At 46.7% G+C, this 13,755-nt stretch overlaps 1 protein-coding gene across 1 annotated transcript in view; it reads right to left on the reverse strand.

Moving 5' to 3' along the window:
• Positions 1 to 13,268, reverse strand: part of SV2B (synaptic vesicle glycoprotein 2B) — a 177,450-nt gene extending 164,182 nt beyond the window's left edge. Inside the window, exon 1 of the mRNA XM_023220900.1 lies at positions 12,850 to 13,268. The gene's annotated coding sequence lies outside the window, so the exon portion shown is untranslated. The remainder of the gene's footprint in view (positions 1 to 12,849) is intronic.
• Positions 13,269 to 13,755: the final 487 nt, after the last annotated feature.

Here is a 13,755-nt window from a genome sequence, read left to right on the forward strand (position 1 = left end):
TGCCTTTTCATCCCAGCTACTCAGGAGGCTGGGGTGGGAGGATCTCCTGAGCCCAGGAGTTTGAGGCTACAGTGAGCCATGACGGCACCACTGCAATTCAGCCTGGGTGGCAGATCAAGACCCTGTCTCTAAAAGAGAAAGAATAGAATTCAAAATGCTATATAAATGGTGGGGATTATAAGGTTTTCCTTTTCTTTGCCCTACTTTCTGGATGGTCTGTAATATGTCTTTAACGCCTCCAAAATGATGAGGAAAAAGAGAAAGGGGGAAAATCCCCTAATCAGTGAGTCTTTGAGGAGTTATGGGTAGAACCATGTACCAGGAAACTACCCAAGGAGTACAGGCAAATCCTGTTTCCCTGATTCCCTTGCTTCTCTCTCATCTTTTTCAAATAGAACTTTCCACTCCATTTGTTTTGGGTAACAACAACCTAAAAGCTTTTTATTTCTTAAATGCTTTCCATGCTCTCTGGGATCTTTCTGTGCCTCAGAGCATCTCCAAGACATCAATCACAGTTTCCAAGACTCTTTCTCTATTTGGATTGAGATCTGTGACCAAGACCAAACCAAACTTGTGATCCACTTAATTCACACCCGGCCACACATCGTGGCTGAAGCACAGGACAGTGGCGAACTCACCACTTACAGGAGCATTTCAGGAGCAAAGACAACCAGCTTCTCTGTATCACCGTGGTTCCTGAGCTTCTTCCTTCTTGGCACATCTGGTGACAACTTTAAACCCACGAGAGATTCTAGTGGGCGTCCTGCTACTTCTCACCAAACTTCTCCCCATCCCCCTTCTCCCTATCCCCACCTGACTCAACCCTTACCCCAACCCCAGCCAATACCACCTCAGACCCTGTGTTTTGGCCACAGCAGATGACATAGTTTGGATATGTGTCTCCACCCAAATCTCAGGTCAAAATGTAATCCTCAGTGTTGGAGGTGGGGCCTGGTGGAAAGTGATAGGATCATGGGGGTAGATTTCTCATGAATGGTTTGGCACCATCCCCTTGGTACTGTCCTGGCAATAGTGAATGAGTTCTCATGAGATCTAATCACTTAAAAGTGTGTGGCACCTCCCCTCTCTCTTGCTTCTGCTTCTGCCATGTGACAGGCCTGCTGTCTCTTTGCCTTCTTCCATGATTAGAAGTTTCCTGAGGCCTCTCCAGATGCCACCATGCTTCCTGTACAGCCTGCAGAACCATGAACCAATTAAAGCTCTTTTTTTATAAATTACCCAATCTCAGGTATTTCTTTACAGCAGTGAAAGAACAGACTAATACACCAAACCTCCTATTGTTCCAAAAATCAACCACGCATTTCCAGGTCTATATGCTTCTGCTGAAACCATTCCCTGTCCTCCCCACAACAGCCCATCCTTCAAGGCTCACCAGACAACAGCCCCTCCCCTGTCTGATAGCTTTGCCTGGCCCTCTGTCTTCTCTCCTCATGCAGCAATAGCAACTGCTTCCAGTCTCACGCTCCCCCATTCTCTCAGTGTGTACCTCCCCACCTTGTATTCTAATTATTAATTAATGAGCTCTCCTACAGCAGAGCCCTAAGCAGACAGGCTCTGGGGCTCTTTGCCCTGTACCATCTCAAAGAACCACAAGAAGGTAAGAGTTTGCTCAAGAATCTAGGAACGGATTGGCAGGCCAAGCCAGCCAGTAGGGGCCTTGCTTGTCTAGAGGAAATGGGCTGAAAGTAACAAGGCATAAACCTGGGAATGACACAGGTGAAACTAAGAAACCTGATAGGACTAGCCTGGCCTGACAGCCCTCTGTAGTGCCCCAAGATGCTGCATGCTGGGCCACCGAGGAAGTGATATGAGAGTGGGAGCCCAGCACAGCTTTTCTGCCATAGACGTGGGCAGCACCACTAAACAAACAAACAAACAAACCCTTATCCATCATAAGAAGTAGGAGGAGAGGTTGGCTCAGCACCCCATCCCATTTTCATATACCCTTTCTCATCCACTTCTTCATTGTCCCGTTTGAGTTTCTCTTCTTTGCTTTTAAGTTTTAAGCTACTGCCTTTACATTGCTACCCTATAGCTTTCCTTTCCTTAACACTTCATGTTTATGCTTTGCTTTAAAAAATGAAAATTAAAGTGGCTGTATTTAATTTACAGACCATTAAGCCAGCATGTGTGGGATGTGTTTGTCACTCGTCATAGTGCTAGGGGTAGAACTAAATTCCTTGAGCCCTCCGGGGTCAAGGGCAGAGGCTCCTGACATTCCCATGACCTTTCCAGCCCCATCTCCCAGGCCCAGCACTTTGCCTAGGGCAGGCCACCCCACAGTGCTGCTTCTTCTCCTGCAGAGCCTCCCACGTGCCAGCTGCGCTCCATTCCTCGGTGCCATCCGCCGCACCCCAGATCAGGCGAGAGGCCACGGGCAGATTCTATGCACAACAGAGCAGGGACAGCAGGCAACACAGGAGCCACCCTCACTGGGCCTGGGCTCTGGGAGCCAGGCAGGGAAAATCCCAAAGGACTGAACAATCAGAGGAGGCTGTTGAGGGGCCTAACCGGGCTCTCACCTGCTTGGGAGAACTAGTTGTGCCGTTTCAGAGGGTTTCTAAGCATGACAATGTAGGGGATCCACGCTACATTTTTCTGTTTTCCTGTTCTCTCTTGGCCTCTCATACGAACTTAACATTGCTACAGCCCTGACCTGAGCTTTGATCCTCTCTCCATCATTAACTTACTGTATGAATCCATGAGCCAATTAAACCTCTTTTCTTATAAATTACAATTCTGTTTTCATGGTCATTTCATGAGAGAAACCTGCAAATGAACACGCTAAGAAGAAGGAACAGAACACATTACTGGATAAATCAGCTGTCCATCATTACTCCTGAGTGAGCATGATTTGTAATGTGAGTAATGATGGACAGCTCTTTTATCCATCCAAATAAGTTATTTCTGAGGTGGATGCGGTGGTTCATGCCTGTAATCCCAGCACTTTGGTAGGCCAAGGCTGGAGGACTGCTTGGGCAATCCAGCCTGAGCAATATAGTGAGACCTCGTTTCTACAAAAAATTAAAAACTTAGCCAGGTATAGTGGGACATGCCTATAGTCCCAGCTACTCGGGAGGCTGAGGTGAGAGGATTGCTGGGCCCAGGAGGCAGAGGTTGCAGTGAGCCAAGATTGTGCCACTACACTCTAACCTGAGCAACAGAGCAAGAACATGTATCAAAAAAAATTTTTTTTTAAGTATTTCCTTCTTTGAATAATAAGAAGTTTTGATTCCCTGCTTTCTAGGGTCCCTTCAAGCTCTGAAACTGTAAAATCCTACAGTTCAGTTAAGGTCTTCATTGCCTGGAGCGTGTTCTGGACCTGAAAAGGAACCTGCCCATGAAATATTCATTAAAACAAATCATGCTCACTCAGGAGTAATGATGGACAGCTCATTTATCCATTAACGTGTTCTGTTCCTTCTCCTTAGCAGTGTTCATTTGCAGGTTTCTCTCATGAAATGATCATGAAAACAGAATTGTAAATCACACCTATCACACCTAGGTGAGTTTTGGGAGCCTAGAGCTCCTGCCCACACACATATCACCTGGGCTTGACACAAGAAGTACTTAATAGCACCAAGCTCCCAGTTTGAACAGTCAACTTCAAATCCAGACACCCATGATTCAACAATCAACTTCTGGTTGCAGACATCCGTGATTCAAGAAGGCCCCAGGGCCGTGCGCGGTGGCTCAAGCCTGTAATCCCAGCACTTTGGGAGGCTGAGACGGGTGGATCATGAGGTCAGGAGATCGAGACCATCCTGGCTAACACCGTGAAACCCCGTCTCTACTAAAAATTTCAAAAGAAACTAGCCAGGCGAGGTGGCGGGCGCCTGTAATCCCAGCTACTTGGGAGGCTGAGGCAGGAGAATTGGCATAAACCCAGGAGGCGGAGCTTGCAGTGAGCTGAGATTGGGCCACTGCACTCCAGCCTGGGCGACAGAGCGAGACTCCGTCTCAAAGAAAAAAAAAAAAAGAAGGCCCCAGAGGTCTGGAAAAATTACCTTCTCTTGCATCTATGCAGAGCTGGCAGGAAACAAATGAGATTGTGCATCCACTTTTCCAAGGGTACTTTTGTCTGTAATTTATTTTCTCTGAGCTTCAGATATCTCATCTGTAAAATGGGCACAGGAGGAAGGACGTGGCCTATCTGCCTCCTGAAGAAGTTCAGTTCTGAGGAGCTAGACAGTCATCCGTTAGGAAAGAATTTTCAATTGCCTTTTGTGAAAAGAAAATTAATGCTACTCTCTCCCCTGCCAACTAATACAGAATCAAGCTCTAACAACTGAAGGGAACAGGAGATGGGTGGAGCAGAAGTGTGTACAGAAAACGGGAAGACTTAATGGGACCACAGGCTTCTGTGTGGGAGCTGAAGCAGGGAACCCATGGTGTGGGTCTTTGTTGCTAAGTCAGGAGACACTGTTGCGTTACCTGTAATCAACGGTCAGGACAGCGAGAGAGCTTTAGATTTGCTGACGATGTAACTGGGGACTTAGAGGGAAAGCTGACTATATGATACTTGATCTAGAGGATGTCAGAATGGTAGCCAAGGCATGAGGGTGGTGAAGAGAGGGCAACATTAGCTGCTGAGTACCTGCCAAAGACTTAGCTCATCACTGTCACTTACCTGCTGATCTCTTGCCCAGGCCAGGAGGAGCAACCAGAAAAGCCACAGCCAACAGAGAAACCACAGCAGCATTTATTCACCATGTATCTAATAAATACGTATCGCACGCCTACTATGTGCCTGGAACAGGAAGAACAGCAGACTTTTCCAGAAGAAGACCATACAGTGGATTTTGTGGGAACCACAAACGCATCAGATAGGAAAGTTTCTGCATAGGAAAGCTACACATGACTCCAAAATTTTCATCACAAAATTCCAAGAAACTATGCAACATTGCAAAACTGAACTAAAGAGATTGGCTTATTGCAGAGAAAGGGAGGTTAGTTTTCCTCTGAGGCACCTTGAAATGTCTAGCCTTATGAAGGCTAACATTATTATCCCTTTGTCTAATTTTGAACATTATGGGCCCCATGCAAATAATCTTCTAAATGGCACTGTGAACTTCAAATGATAAGTTCTCAATTCTCCCTTCACATAAAATCTCTAAGTTCCTCAGCTGGTATGGTAATCCTTTAATCAATATTTACACCAACATAGTTCCAAGTCCAGGAGCATAGAGGGGACTGCAGAACACTTGGGTATTATTACTATCATCATTATCACCACCACCACCACCACCATCACCTTACAACTGAGGAAACCAAGGCTCAGGGAAATTAAATAATGTGCTCAAGTTTACACAGCTAGAAAGTAAGGAAGCTTGGGTTGGGCATGGTGACTCATGCCTGTGATCCCACCACTTTGGGGGCTAAGGTGGAAGAATCACTTGAGCTCAGGAGTTCAAGACCAGCCTGGGCAGCATAGTAAGGTCCCATCTCTACAAAAAAATTTAAAAATTAGCTGGGCATGGTGGTGTATGCCTGTAGTCCCAGCTACTTTGGAGGCTGAGATGGGAAGACTGCTTGAGCCCAGGAGGTCAAGGCTGCAGTGAGCTGTGTTCTCGCCACTGCACTCCAGCCTGGTTGACAGAGTGAGACCCTATCTCAAAAAACAATAGAAAGTTAATGGGCATGGTGGCTCACACTTGTAATCCCAGCACTTTGGGAGGCCTAGCCAGGTGGATCACAAGGTCAAGAGATCGAGACTATCCTGGCCAACATGGTGAAACCCCGTCTCTGCTGAAAATTCAAAAGTTAGTTGGGTATGGTGGCATGTGCCTGTAGTCCCAGCTACTCAGGAGGCTGAGGCAGAAGAATCGCTTGAACCCAAAAGGCAGAGGTTACAGTGAGCTGAGACTGCCACTGCACTCCAACCTGGTGACAAAATGATACTCCATCTTAAATAAATAAATAAATAAATAAAGTAATGAAGCCTGAGTGCAAACCCAGTTCTGTCTGATGCTAAAGCCCACTGCTCCATCCTATGCCCCATGTGGTCAGGCCTAGTACCCACACGTAAAAATTAAGGGCAGCTTGCGTCTCTTTCTCACACTTCCTTCTGGGATTTGGTTCTTTTTCTCCACCACTGGCACATTTTCCACCTCTCTCTCTCTCTCTCTCTCACACACACACACACACACACACAACCACTTTCAATGGCAGTGCCTGCTTTTTCTTGTTTCACTCCCTTCACCAACATCATTGCAAACAAAACTTATATAGAATCAGCCACACCACGAGGAAAAAATGGACAGCACCCACAGCCTGAGGCTGAAGTCATTCCAGCCCTCCCCTTTTCCTATGAAGGCTATTCCCCATTTCTTCCTTTTATAAACAGGAACACATTATGCAAGCTACTGTAGATGTGAGGTTTCTCAAGCAAGCTGGTGACACTCAGCATAAATTGATTTAAATAAAATTCTCCCCTTTCAAGATTCTTCCTTGCTTCTGCCTCATCTTAAATTAAGAGCAGTACAATAATAACCCAAGAACATCACACCCCTGAATTTCAGCCACCTCCCTCTAAAGGATCTTTTCTCATTTTTTGAAAATATGAGCTATTTTTTGGTTTCCACTTGTTTCTCTTTCTTACTTGTCACCACACATTGCTTTCTGTATGATATAAGCAATTGGAGCCTTCACATTTAAAGCCTCTTTTTAGTGCATAAGATCCACAATAAGGCTCCCATGAGACCTTGTAAAGAAAGGAAATAACTTCAAGGAGTTACACTTCAAGATCCACCAAAGCAAAGATTTGCAGTCAACTCTAGCAATTAAGTGGTTCCTTTCATTTATTCAGTGCATATCCCTTGAGTATATACAATGTGCTGGACAAAACTCTGGGCACTAGTGATACAGCAGTGACACGGCTCATGGAAAAATAAATAACATGCTAATGATACTCAAACCTATGTCTCCTTCCTGAAACTCTTCCCTGAACTCTAGACTCTCATATGCAATGAATTACTTAACATCTCCCATTGGATATCCAGTTAAACCCCATCACTGTTTCCTCTCCATCTCACTAAAGTGCTACTCCATCCAGCTGCTTAGGTCAAAATTCATTAAGTTATCTTTTTCTCATACCCTAAGTATCTAACTCATCCATACATCCTGCCTACTTTATGAATTTAGCCACTTCTCACCATCTTTTTTTATTTTTATTTTTATTTTTATTTTTATTTTTATTTTTGACATGATCGCAATCCATTGTCCAGGCTGGAGTACAATGGCATTATCATGACTCCCTGCAGCCTCGACCTCCCCAGGCTCAGGAGATCTTCCCACCTCAGACTCCTGAGCAGCTGGGACTACAGGCATGTGCCACCACACCTGGCTAATTTTTAAATTTTTGGTAGAGTTGGAGTTTTGCCATATTGCCCAGGCTAGTCTCAATCACCTGAGCTCAAGTGACCCGCCAAAGTGCTGGGATTACAACTTCTCACCATTTTAACTACTATCCAGCCTGGTCCAAACCACCACCCTCTCTCACCTGAGTCACTGCAGTACCATCCTGACTAATCTCTCTGTCTCCACCCTTGTCCTCTGAGAGTCTGCACTAAGCTCTAAAGCTCAAGGGATCCTTGGAAAACATAAATCAGCTAATAGTACCCTGTGCTCAAAATTCTCCAGTGGTGTCCCATCTTTCTCAAAGTAAAGGCCCTATAGGACCTTGTATTAGCTGGCTCCCTGCTACTTCTCTGATCTCTTCTCCCACGCTCACCCAGTTCTGCATAAGTCACCTTGCTGTTCCTGGAACATGCCAGTTATCTGTTGCCTCGGGGCCTTTGCACTTGTTCTCCCTACCTGGAAATGTCTTTCCCCAGATAACTGTCTGGCTCACTCCTTCACTTCCTTCATGTTACCCTGACCATCTTATATAAAATACTCACTCCTCGCTTTACCCTACCCTCCCACTCCAACGCAACCAGGCACCTCCCATCTTCCTTTCCCTGTCCAACAGTCCTTAATCACCTGATATAAAACATATGTTATTTACTTACATATTATTTGTCTCCCTCAACTAGAATGAATGCTTCATGAGATGGGTCTGCTTCCTATAACATGCCTGGCACATAGAGACCACTCAATAAATATTTATTTAGTGAATGAATGATTATCTAAATATACATACATCCCTAGATGGTCAACCACAGAAACGCAGAAAAAGAGACAATCAAAAGAGCAAGTACAGACTCTGCCCAATCAAGCAGAGTCCAGAAGAAAAGGAAATCTAGCCAAGAGCACTTTAAATGTTCAGGTCCCGGTCAGGCGCAGTGGCTCACGCCTGTAATCCCAGCACTTTGGGAGGCTGAGGTGGGTGGATCACCTGAGGTTAGGAGTTTGAGACCAGCCTGACCGACATGGAGAAACCCCATCTCTACTAAAAATACAAAATTAGCCAGGCATGGTGGAGCAGGCCTGTTGTCCCAGGTACTCAGGAGGCTGAGGCAGGAGAATCACTTGAATCCCGGAGGCAGAGGTTGCAGTGAGCCGAGATCACACCACTGCACTCCAGTCTGGGCAACAAGAGTGAAACTCCATCTCAAAAATAAATAAATAAATATTCAGGTCCCTATGGTAGATTGATTGATTGATTGATTGCAAAAATGTCCCAATTTTTCCCCTCCCTGTATCTGTGCATTTTGCAATGTGACTATGTAGTTCCTTCTATCAAGAGGTAGAGTCTATTTTCCTAACTTTCCACTCTGGGCTATCTTGTGTCTTAATTTTGTCATTAGGCAAGGATAAAGTGATAGAGTGCCAGTTACAAGCTTAGGCCTCAAGAGGCCATACAAGTTTTCACTTTCTCTTGGCCTCCTGCCACTACCATGTGAACATACTGAGCTGGCCTGCTGGAGGATGAGTGACCACATGGAGCAGAGCCAAGTCATCCAGCTGAGGCCATCCTAAAGCAGCCAGCCCTCAGATACTCCATCGGCAGACCAAAATCACATGAGCAAGCACAGCTGAAATCAAGCAAGCACAACTCAGATCAGCGGAACTACCCAGCCAACCAAGAGACATGAGACAAAATAACAAATGGCTGTTGTTTTAGGCCACGAAGTTTAGGGGTGGTTTGCTCTGTAGTCCCTTTGGCAAGATTGGCCCTAAAGCATGTAATCAGTTCCTAGGGTAGGCATCTTACCTGCTTTGCTCTGAATAATGTGCTTTAGGAGACCTTCTCCTTGTGATTTGGCTGTTATGACAGGGGTCTGTAGGAAGAAGACCCACTAACCAAGCCATATAGTGTCTCAACCACTGCAAATCAATATGCTGGCATGCAGGTGAACAAGGTCACTGTGATGTGGCCCAGAAAGACAGATCAGGTTTCTGAGGCAGCAATACTAAAAGCCGAATCTTGGATGGGGGAAATTCAGAGAAGTAAATGTTGCCTTCTGAGGTGGACTTGGGGACACCCAGTCAGACTCTCTGACCTTGACCCAGCCGCACCTCATTCTATTTCACAGAAACTTTGACTAGGTTCTCAGGCATCTAGCCTCATTTCTGGCCATGGAACACACTGCAGTAGCCCTTCTGCACTAAGGACAGCTGAGTGATGAGGCTCTCAAATCCCCAAACCATGTTTTCTCTAGAGTAATAAAGTTTCCAAAGGGCAGAGCAGCAAACTGATCTTTATGTTAAGCCCATAAGACAGAGGCTTTAAATAAATTTGCCATATGATATTATGTAAATGCATTCCATGGTACACTGAAGGTCAGCATATTTCCAGATGATCCCAAAACTTTTCCATGATCATAGAAACTCTTCTCATTCTGAAAGAAAAAAGAATATCTGGCAAGGACTGCTGGCCTGTTTGCTAAAGATGACCTTTTCTTTTAGTGTAGGGGAAAAGAAACAAAAAATCATAATGCTAAGATTCAAAAGAAGCACAAACATGGTCCTCCATCCGGATGGGAGAAACCTGAATGCTGCATTGCACAGTCTCCTTAATTCCTGTGCTTCCTGTTGCCTTGCAAAGACCTATGCTTTCTGCTTGCTGCATTCATTTATGCTCTGAATGACCACAGGTACTTATGTCTACCAACCAACCTTCTTCTAAACACAGAGTTTAGGATTTCATCCAATTCCTTAAACAATAACTCAGCACATACATCATAGTGACAAATAGGAACCCTAAGAGGCAATAGCTCAAAGACCTGCCGTGCTGCCCTTATGACCTCAGCTCCTACTGCTGTCCCGGTGTCTGACTCAATAGCAGCTTCTGTGACCTCCTTTCTGGGTCTCTTGGGAACACACCTCTCTCCTGTCTCAGGGTTTTGCAGGTGCTGCCTACAACCCCTGGTTTTCTCCCTCACTTCCCCAGATGTCGGGTCAAATGTCATTTACCAGAATCCCTGGCTTCCTCCCTCACTTCCCCAGATGTCTGGTCAAACGTCATTTACAAAAAAGCCTTCCCTGGCCAAGCTGCATAAAAGTAAATAACAAGCCCCACCCTGCCCTCTGGCAGCACTCCCCAGTCCTCTTAGCCAGTTTTATTTTTCTCCAATACAATGTCTCATCAGCTGATACACTCTATATTTATTTATTTGTCCATCATCTTACACACATACACACATACACACACTCATTAATTTAAGCTCCTTGAGAAAGGGCTTTTTTGGTTGTTTTGTCTGTATTTTCCATACATAGAGCAGTGACTAATACATAGTAGGAACTTAATGAATGAACTGCCATTGCTTGAGCACCTACTTTGTGCCAAGCAAGTTATATATGATGATAGGGTAACAATGAGCAAATATTTTAAAGTATCTTTTCTTTAACTATTATAAGAATCCTATTACTGTCTCCATTTTACAGATCAGGAAACTAATGCTCAAAGAGGGGCTAAGTAACTTGCCCAAGACTCACCTAGGTCTGTTTGAGCATCCACGCTCATGCTTCTTATAGTGCAGGCTGCTTTTCAAACACCTTAGTGATGATGTGGGTGCATGTAATGCACATCCCTGGCAACTATACAATACAAGAGCTTTTCATTCTATCATTTTTCTTCACCCATCACAGTTTTGGTCCAGGAAGAAACATCCTTGAGACTGGATTTTCATCTCCCAGAGACGATTGGTAGTAACAGCTTTAGCTTTCCTTTATTCCACCTATTTAGGGATAATCAAGGGAGAGTTTTCCTTTGGAACTGGACTGGTACAAGAACAGATAGGTCAGGGATCCAGGGAGAAGCAGACAGAAGTTCATCTGCTCTGAAACTCCCTCAGAATTTTCCAGAGTCCCTACCTTTGTGAAGTGCTGCTTCAAAACCTTTATAGTCCTGGAATTCAGGAAAGCCATTCATTAAAAAAGCAAAAAATTAACAGTCTGACTTGTATTGCATGTGCTCCTCTCTGGGTGTCCGCCCGTGTCTACTGGGTTCTAGTCATGTCCTGCAAATACCAGCCCAGCCGAGACTTGTAAAGCTCTGCCCACCCACTAGCAGTGTTGGCAATGGTGTGGTAGAGTCATGTGGGTCACTCCCAGACTGAAGGACCAAGCGAGTGACCCAGTCCCTGCTGAAATCCATGTCATGCCTAATCCATGAGGGCTTCACTTTTATACCAATCACTGCCACTATCAATTTCCTTCTCCTCTCTGCTCTCACTGCTCTTTTCCAACACCATCATGAACTTATCCACCTCCTGATTACAAGTGCTTCTCCCCCTACCAGGTGTGAGCTTCAGGGAGCCAGGACTTTGTTATCATCATCTCTGCATCCCCAAGGACTAATCCCATCTCTGACAAATACTAAGTGCTCAGTAAGTATTTGCTGACTCAAGAAAGATGCAGCACGAGACTGTACCTACTGCACTGACTGGAACAAGCAGAACAAGTCACCTCTTCTGGAAAGGGCAGGAAGCAGAAACACAGAGGAGATCAGCATAGACCAGAACCGCCGCTGAGCCGACTACAGTGCCCAATCCTCCCCCATGCACCCTCCTCACCCCTCACCTGCCACTCTCTAAGCCCCAAAGCCACCCACATTCACCTCCCCAAGGGCTAGAAAGGAGCAAGCATCCCCCAGCGTCCCACCCCACCCCACTGGGGCTGCTCTTATCAGAGCCCAAGACACCGACGTTAAGTTACCCTTAAACGGAGTAATTTGTATCTGTAATTTCCGGATAAAGGAATGCATTTCATCAGCCCTGCTGAACCCTGGACAGCAGAGATTTCTACCACCTGTCTACCGAAGACACAGCAGTGCCTTGCTCCTCCCCGGCTAAACGCATTTGCTAGCCCATCCCTGCAAAACAAGTCTTGTTCTTTCCCTTGCGCTAAAACCCGTCCATAAACAAATCCTCTCTGTGTCCCTAGGCCCCCACGCCCACGGAGGGCGCCCTGCACATGCAGAAATACACACTCACAAACCCCAAGAGCCACCAGGTGTAAGCACGTTTGAATTCTGTTCTTTAAGAACGAACAACAATAACAAAATCCATCTACTAGAATGTAACTGAAACTAAAAGCAGCGGCTACGAAGCTTATGGAAACGGAACTATAAATGCCAGCAGCCTGACATTAATAAGTTGAAAAACTACTTATGGCGCTAATAGTTCAAACAGGGTTTAAAAACAGCCCTTGGGGAGGCCGCTTTCAGAGAAGCGCACAGCTCCAGGCAGCGGGCAAGCCCTTGCTTTCCTACACGGGCTTCCCAAGACTCTTCGGTCTTTTGTGCCATTTACTATGAACAGCACTCAGCGGGGCGAGCGTGTATATTTCAGCCCAGGCAGAAGCGCCTGGGAGCCCTGGCGCACGCGGGGTCCGCGCCCCGGCTGGGTCGGTTGCACCGCAGCGAGCAACGTCGTCCCCTACCTGGGTGGGAAATCCGCTGGCGGACGCCTCCGGATGCAGGCAGAGCAGCTTCCACCCCGGCAGCCCCGCGTGCCGCTCCGGCTAACGCGGCGCTGGGCGATCCGGGCGGAGGCAGTCGCCGGCCGGTGTCACACCTGCATCACCGCCCCCACGCCGCCGCCGCCAGCCGCCCAGGCGCAGCGCGCAGCGCGCAGCGCGCCCCCGCACTACAAAGCACCCGGGCGGGAGGCTCCTGGGTCCTCTATTCAGCGGGATCAGATCCTAACCCGCTTTCTTCCCCGCCCGGGCATTAAAAGTATTCGCTGCGGACAGCTCTGCTTCTAAATCCCCTTCTGACCAAGGCTGGGTGTGGAGATAGCTCAGAGGGAAGGAGGACCAGTGAGGCCGCAAGGTCTCCGGATTTGCAGACCAATAGATATTAAACTTCTTATTCCTCGAGTTTTGTAACCAGCTGATCATGGGCGTCGTCTCGCTGTCTCCACCCCGCCTAGGGCGAGGGGGCGCTGTGGACTCCGCATGCCCTTCCACCCACTCTGAACTAGGATGCGTCAGAGGACTAGACGCAAGTTCCCGGGAAAGGGAATCCTCTGATCACGGCGCCCCCAAAGTATCGTCGATACTTTGGTGCTGTTCAACTGCTTTGTTTTCGTTTGCCTCATCAGGAACTGAAAAGAACCTACCTGACCAGCACGGGAAGGAGGAAAGCCTGCGAGGCTTGGTGCATTCAAACAAGCCCTCCACCTCTTTCTCCCTACTTCCAAACCACCACCCACTAACTCCTCTGACGAGAGTTCAGCAAACTAAACTGCCAAGGCTCAGCACCGAAAGACTGTTTAGGAGAATAGGGTTCCTTCTAGGAGGAAGTGAGGAGCAAGGAAAGGACACTGGAAATTCGGACTCCGGCTC

This window comes from Piliocolobus tephrosceles, chromosome 6 (assembly GCF_002776525.5).
Source record: "Piliocolobus tephrosceles isolate RC106 chromosome 6, ASM277652v3, whole genome shotgun sequence".
Lineage (NCBI taxonomy): Eukaryota > Metazoa > Chordata > Mammalia > Primates > Cercopithecidae > Piliocolobus > Piliocolobus tephrosceles.